Raw genomic sequence first — 7,684 nt, 5'->3', positions numbered from 1 at the left:
GAGCTGCTCCGCGGCGAAAGGCGGACTGCCCAAACTGAGCTACCGAGGCACGACTCACGCCCGGTACTCACAGCTATACTTCTGCCAGTACCTCGTCTCCTACCTTCCAAACTTTACAGAAGCTCTCCTGCGAACCTTGCAGAACTGGCACTCCTGAAAGAAAGGATATTGCGGAGACATGGCTTAGCCACAGCCTGGGGGATGTTTCCAGAATGAGATTTTCACTCTGCACAGAGTGTGCGCTGATATGAAACTTCCTGGCAGATTAAAACTGTGTGCCCGACCGAGACTCGAACTCGGGACCTTTGCCTTTCACGGGAAAGTGCTCTACCAACTGAGCTACCGAGGCACGACTCACGCCCGGTACTCACAGCTTTACTTCTGCCAGTACCTCGTCTCCTACCTTCCAAACTTTACAGAAGCTCTCCTGCGAACCTTGCAGAACTGGCACTCCTGAAAGAAAGGATATTGCGGAGACATGGCTTAGCCACAGCCTGGGGGATGTTTCCAGAATGAGATTTGCACTCTGCACAGAGTGTGCGCTGATATGAAACTTCCTGGCAGATTAAAACTGTGTGCCCGACCGAGACTCGAACTCGGGACCTTTGCCTTTCACGGGAAAGTGCTCTACCAACTGAGCTACCGAGGCACGACTCACGCCCGGTACTCACAGCTTTACTTCTGCCAGTACCTCGTCTCCTACCTTCCAAACTTTACAGAAGCTCTCCTGCGAACCTTGCAGAACTAGCACTCCTGAAAGAAAGGATACTGCGGAGACATGGCTTAGCCACAGCCTGGGGGATGTTTCCAGAATGAGATTTTCACTCTGCACAGAGTGTGCGCTGATATGAAACTTCCTGGCAGATTAATACTGTGTGCCCGACCGAGACTCGAACTCGGGACCTTTGCCTTTCGCGGGCAAGTGCTCTACCAAACATCCCCCAGGCTGTGGCTAAGCCATGTCTCCGCAATATCCTTTCTTTCAGGAGTGCTAGTTCTGCAAGGTTCGCAGGAGGGCTTCTGTAAAGTTTGGAAGGTGGGAGACGAGGTACTGGCAGAAGTAAAGCTGTGAGTACCGGGCGTGAGTCTTGCCTCGGTAGCTCAGTTGGTAGAGCACTTGCCCGCGAAAGGCAAAGGTCCCGAGTTCGAGTCTCGGTCGGGCACACAGTTTTAATCTGCCAGGAAGTTTCTGATAAGGTTGTGCTGATTTCACCCTAATTCATTTAACGATATACAAGCCTGGATTGCCCTTACTTCGTCCTGTTCTATGCGCTCCCTAAGACCTAACGTACCTCTGATAGGACTACCATTTCCTGGGCATACTTTCGACTGGGACTGTTCTTGGGCCACTTCTAACTGATGTGTTACTGGTTACGTCGCACCTTTGTCTTTCATTGTTGGCGGTAGTATATTGAGATTATTGATTATATTTAGTGTGAGGCTTCGTAATTTTTCAGACTTCATTCTGACTTAATGAAGCAACCCTAGCAAAATGCAAAGTAACCAAAAATGACTCTGAGCACTATGCGACTTAACTTCTGAGGTCATGAGTCGCCTAGAACTTAGAACTAATTAAACCTAACTAACCTAAGGACAACACACACATCCATGCCAGAGGCAGGATTCGAACCTGCGACCGTAGCGGTCGCTCGGTTCCAGACTGTAGCGCCTAGAACCGCTCGACCACTCCGGCCGGCGCAAAATAACAAATGAAAACATCAGGCAAGGCCAAATCCTAACGATCGGACTCTTCCGCCAATCATCATACACGGTTGCGAACTGTTGCAGAGGACGTCCACAGCAGCTGAAGTTCAGAGATCACCTGCAAGACTCAGTGCTGATCGTTGTACCGCGGCGGACGCTGCTTAACACAAAATCAAATACGTGTCAACTCTTCATTTATCAATGATTGAATGTTTCATGGAGTGGTTAGGGTAAATGACGTAGGATGCAGACGGCCTTCTGCGAACATAACGTGTGACTGCTGAATGATATTTGTCCCATTCTCCTGAAGCAGCCGAGAAATTTAGTGTACGTTGGATGTACTTTGGAGCTGTTTTTCCTACTTCTGGTCGTATCATTAGCTTTTATCGACGGCAAAAATAACGTGGCTCTTTATGAAGCGTTTTAAGCAATAGCAAGCATTGTTCCTACAATGCGGCATAGTTCTGGAATCACACGTTTCCTCTATGTGCCTGCCAATGCTCCTGTCTATGAAGTAAATGCGTATTGGCAGACTATTTGGTGGCATCGATAGACTGGGCTGTTCGTAGACCCGACGTGAGCAGCTATTTATTAATTTTTTGATGAGCTTCAACTGCGATCGTGTGCCACATCCAATCGTCCAAAGCGATGGACATATCTTTCCACTAAATTTCAGGATCAATGAAATATACTTCGTTTTCAGTTTCCAAAAACACTTTGGAAATACTTTCCGAGCGATTGAACAGTGTGGTAGTAGGAAGGTAAGATACTCGCTGTTATTTATTTGAGAGACCAGAAATAATGCTGGTAAACAGTTCGAGGTGATAGTATGATCATTGGTACGCCCTACTGCTGTCACAGATCAGTGGTGAAGGAGCTAAATCAAAAGAACGACCAATATATAAACAAAGTAAAATTTCTGCAGTGATAATGAGACGCCTCAGTACATCTCTACAAGGAACTCCTGGAGAAATGGGGATTGAACATCATTCGTTAATGCACGTTTGAATTACAGTTTAGTAAGATTATAAAATTGCATATAAATCAGCAAACTTAAAACGATTACCCCTAAAAAAAAGTATAGTTACCAGTTTCCAAATTAAGAGCACTGCGGGGCAAAGACTTAGGTATAACGAAGTTTACTAAATATTCCTTACTACAGTGAGCAGTGGAGAGTAAGATTACACAATCTTTATGGTATAGGAATTAAATAAAATCAATCAAATCTTAAAAGGTTTTAGCAGAGCGTCAAATAATGTTCACAAACTCATAGTAACACCAAGCTGAATCTTAACTGGGCGTATGTTGTGACAATTAAATCAGTTTAAAGAGTGTTTTAAGAAAAGACGTATGCAACAATTGTAATAATAAATTAGAAAATGAAACTTGTGCGTATACTACGACTATAATGACAAATCTGAAGGTGAAATCTATACAAAATGTTCGGTATTGCAAGCGTTCCGCACTGAGTGGTAGAACCCGTAACACTCCACAAGAACGCTGCCCAGCAGCCCAAATCAATCGTTGCCAAATAATACACAAGACTATTATTACAAAAAACACAATAACATTAACATGCGTACTATAAAGTGGCAACAAATAGCTGAATCACACACTCTGGGGATTAGATTTAGGGACTGGCAGTACCCCTTCCTTCACATCACTCTGTTTTACAATATAAGAAAGGATGTATAAAAAGAAATTTCTGGTAACAGGTGATACGACAGAGCTACAATAAGTTAGCATAAATTTTCTTCATTTACAAGAAGCAAATTTTTTTTGGTTGCAAGACCCACACTAGCGGTTTTAAACAGACAATTCCATTAATAGTAAGAGATACTGCCCGCATCTCGTGGTCGTGCGGTAGCGTTCTCGCTTCCCACGCCCGGGTTCCCGGGTTCGATTCCCGGCGGGGTCAGGGATTTTCTCTGCCTCGTGATGGCTGGGTGTTTGTGTGATGTCCTTAGGTTAGTTAGGTTTAAGTAGTTCTAAGTTCTAGGGGACTGATGACCATAGATGTTAAGTCCCATAGTGCTCAGAGCCATTTGAACCATTTTTAAGAGATACTAGGCTGGGTCAACTCCTTACCACTCTCGACAAGAACACAGATGCATTATTAAGCGTCATACCAAACTTTACGCTTTTCACAACGGCAAAATTTACTGAAAGTCAAATTGTGTGTCCTTATCCACTTGTTTACACTGAATGACTAACGCAATAAACAATAATCATGTCATCAGAAGGAAGTTTTATAACTGGTGGCTGAACACTGTCAACAAATCAAATGATTTAAATACCAATATGGATAATCAGAAAGGTGGGAGGAGTATATAGAGGGTCTATACAAGGGCAATGTACTTCAGGGCAATGTTATAGAAATGGAAGAGGATGTAGATGAAGATGAAATGGGAGATATCATACTGCGTGAAGAGTTTGATAGAGCACTGAAAGACCTAAATCGAAACATGGCCCCGGGAGTAGACAACATTCCATTAGAACTACTGACAGCCTTGGGAGAGCCAGTCCTGACAAAACTCTACCATCTGGTGAGCAAAATGTATGAGGCAGGCGAAATACCCTCAGACTTCAAGAAGAATATAATAATTCCAATCCCAAAGAAAGCAGGTGTTGACAGATGTGAAAATTACCGAACTACCAGTTTAATAAGTCACGGCTGCAAAATACTAACGCGAATTCTTTACAGACGAATGGAAAAACTGGTAGAAGCCGACCTCGGAGAAGATCAGTTTGGGTTCCGTAGAAATATGGGGACACGTGAGGCAATACTGACCCTACGACTTATTTTAGAAGCTAGATTAAGAAAAGGCAAACTTACGTTTCTAGCATTTGTAGACTTAGAGAAAGCTTTTGACAATGTTGACTGGAATACTCTCTTTCAAATTCTGAAGGTGGCAGGGGTAAAATACAGGGAGTGAAAGGCTATTTACAATTTGTACAGAAACCAGATGGCAGTTATAAGAGTCGAGGGACATGAAAGGGAAGCAGTGGTTGGGAAGGGAGTGAGACAGCGTTGTAGCATCTCTCCGATGTTGTTCAATCTGTATACTGAGCAAGCAATAAAGGAATCAAAAGAAAAATTCGGAGTAGGTATTTAAATCCATGGAGAAGAAATAAAAACTTTAAGGTTCGCCGATGACGTTGTAATTCTGTCAGAGACAGCAAAGGACTTGAAAGAGCAGTTGATCGGAATGGACAATGTCCTGAAAGGAGGATATAAGAGGAACATCAACAAAAGCAAAACGAGGATAATGGAATGCAGTCGATTTAAGTCGGGTGATGCTGAGGGAATTAGATTAGGAAATGAGACACTTAAAGTAGTAAAGGAGTTTTGCAATTTGGGGAGAAAAATAACTGATGATGGTCGAAGTAGAGAGGATATAAAATGAAGACTGTCAATGGCAAGGAAAGCGTTTCTGAAGAAGAAAAATTTGTTAACATCGAGTATAGAATTAAGTGTCAGGATGCCGTTTCTGAAAGTATTTGTATGGAGTGTAGCCATGTGTGGAAGTGAAACATGGACTATAAATAGTTTAGACAAGAAGAGAGTAGAAGCTTTCTAAATGTGGTGCTACAGAAGAATGCTGAAGATTAGATGGGTAGATCACGTAACTAATGAGGAGGTACTGAATAGGATTGGGGAGAAGAGGAGTTTGTGGCACAACTTGACTAGAAGAAGGGGTCGGTTGGTAGGAAATGTTCTGAGGCATCAAGGGATCACCAATTTAGTATTGGAGGGCAGCGTGGAGGGCAAAAATCGTAGAGGGAGACCAAGAGATGAATACTCTAAGCAGATTCAGAAGGATGCAGGCTGCAGTACGTACTGGGAGATGAAGAAGCTTGCACAGGATAGAGTAGCATGGAGAGCTGCATCAAACCAGTCTCAGGACTGAAGACCAGCTGAACGGACAGTATCTTGAAAGGATATAACATGAACATTAACAAAAGCAAAGGATAGTTAATGGAATTTAGTCAAATCAAATCGTACGGAGCTGAAAAAATTATATTAGGAAACGAGACACTTAAAATAAAGCTGAGTTATACTATCTCGACATGGATAATCAGCGCTTATCGACTTGTTTCAGAGGTCCGCCCAGTTACCGAACATTGCTCTACTTGGCGCACCTGACAAGGCGCTCTGCTGTTGTAACGTGTCGTAGCTGTAGTGACAACAACGCTGGTGCGCTGCTAAATGTAACCAACAACTTCAAGATTCTCACCGGGTATTGACGGAGAGACGTAAACACGGAGACTGCGGACCCATGGCGGCACGTAGGGTAGATCTCTGCCACATTTGGTGGTTTGCAGCGCCAGTCCTTAGGCCGCGGTGGAAAAGGACCCTCTTCCCGAGATACTACCAGCTACAGCGGAACGCGATCCACACGCCCGCCGTCGGAAAGCACAGCTGCAATCCTGGACCGCCATGTGCTCCGCTCACCCCACTACCTTGTCAGCTAAGCACCACCTGCGGACTGTCTGCGAGAGTCAGAGAGACAGGGAGAGAGAGTGAGGGAGAGAGAGCTCGCCTGACACCTCTTAGAAGCCACCCTCTTCGCTAAGATAAGCGCACACGAAAGCGTGGCGCGATAGGTCTATTCGCAACACGGCTCAGAAAGTACTACAGTGGGCAGATGACAAGCAAGCCAACGACACTGCAGTGTTTCTAAGATTAATCCTAGATACAGCTGCGATATGGACTCCACACATTCTAACCGTAGAGGAAATAAGCAGCAATAGGTGCGCCCTCCAGCGACTATTAAGGGCGGAGGGAATGAAACCAATAAGGATAAGCTCCTAAATTTGTGGAAGATCTCTCACTGAATATGCAGCAACAGTGCAGATTTCGAACAAAACAGTCGCTGAAAGTCATGCCTCACCAAAGAACGAAGTTTTACATATCTGTAAGGTTCGAACGAAGGATGAGCAAACACACCGATTTCTTCCTTAAAAGGACCCAGTATACAGTTTAGAGCATAAGACTGCAGCTAAGAAAAATAAGTAATTAAAATTCTCAGCATATAACTTTTGGAAAACGAACCACCAGAATTTAACTGAGCGCAGTATGACTACACTACTGGTCATTAAAAGTGCTACACCGCGAAGATGACGTGCTACAGACGCGAAATTTAACCGACAGGAAGACGATGTTGTTATATGCAAATGATTAGTTTTTCAGAGCCTTCACACAAGGTTGGCACCGGTGGCGACACCTACAACATACTGACAAGAGGACAGTTTCCAAACGATTTCTCATACATAAACAGCAGTTGATTGGCGTTGCCTGGTGAAACGTTGTTGTGATCCCTCGTGTAAGGAGGAGAAATGCGCACCATCACGATTCCGACTTCGAAAAAGGTCAGATTGTAGCCTATCGCGATTGCGGTTTATCGTATCGCGACATTGCTGCTCGCGTTGGTCGAGATCCAATGACTGATAGCAGAATATGTAATCGGTGGGTCCAGAAGGGTAATACGGAACGCCGTGCTATATCCCAACGGCCTCGTATCACTAGCAGTCGAGATGACAGGCATCTTATCCGCATGGCTGTAACGGATCGTGCAGCCACGTCTCGATCAATGAATCAACAGATGCGGACGTTTGCTAGACAACAACCATCTGCACGAACAGTTCGGCGACGTTTGCAGCAGCATGGACTATCAGTTCGGAGACCATGGCTGCGGTTACCCTTGACTGCATCACAGACAGGAGCGCCTGCGCTGGTGTACTCAGCGACGAACCTGGGTGCACGAATGGCACAACGTCATTTTCTCGGATGAATCGAGGTTCTGTTTACAGCATCACGATGGTCGCAGCCGTGTTTGGTGAAATCGCTGTGAACGCACATTGGAAGCGTGTATTCGTCATCGCCATAGTGGCGTATCACCCGGCGTGATGGTTTGGGGTGCCATTGGTTACACGTCTCGGTCACCTCTTGTTCGCAATGGCGGCACTTTGAATACTG

At 44.8% G+C, this 7,684-nt stretch overlaps 1 non-coding gene across 1 annotated transcript; it reads left to right on the top strand.

Moving 5' to 3' along the window:
* Positions 1–1,090: 1,090 nt before the first annotated feature.
* On the top strand, positions 1,091–1,165 carry Trnas-cga. Its single transcript has one exon. It is a non-coding gene; the product is annotated as a tRNA-Ser (tRNA).
* Positions 1,166–7,684: the final 6,519 nt, after the last annotated feature.

This window comes from Schistocerca americana, chromosome 3 (genome assembly GCF_021461395.2).
Source record: "Schistocerca americana isolate TAMUIC-IGC-003095 chromosome 3, iqSchAmer2.1, whole genome shotgun sequence".
Taxonomy (NCBI): domain Eukaryota; kingdom Metazoa; phylum Arthropoda; class Insecta; order Orthoptera; family Acrididae; genus Schistocerca; species Schistocerca americana.
The sequence above is the reverse complement of the archived record's forward strand: the minus strand, read 5'-3'. Positions and strand labels throughout refer to the sequence as shown.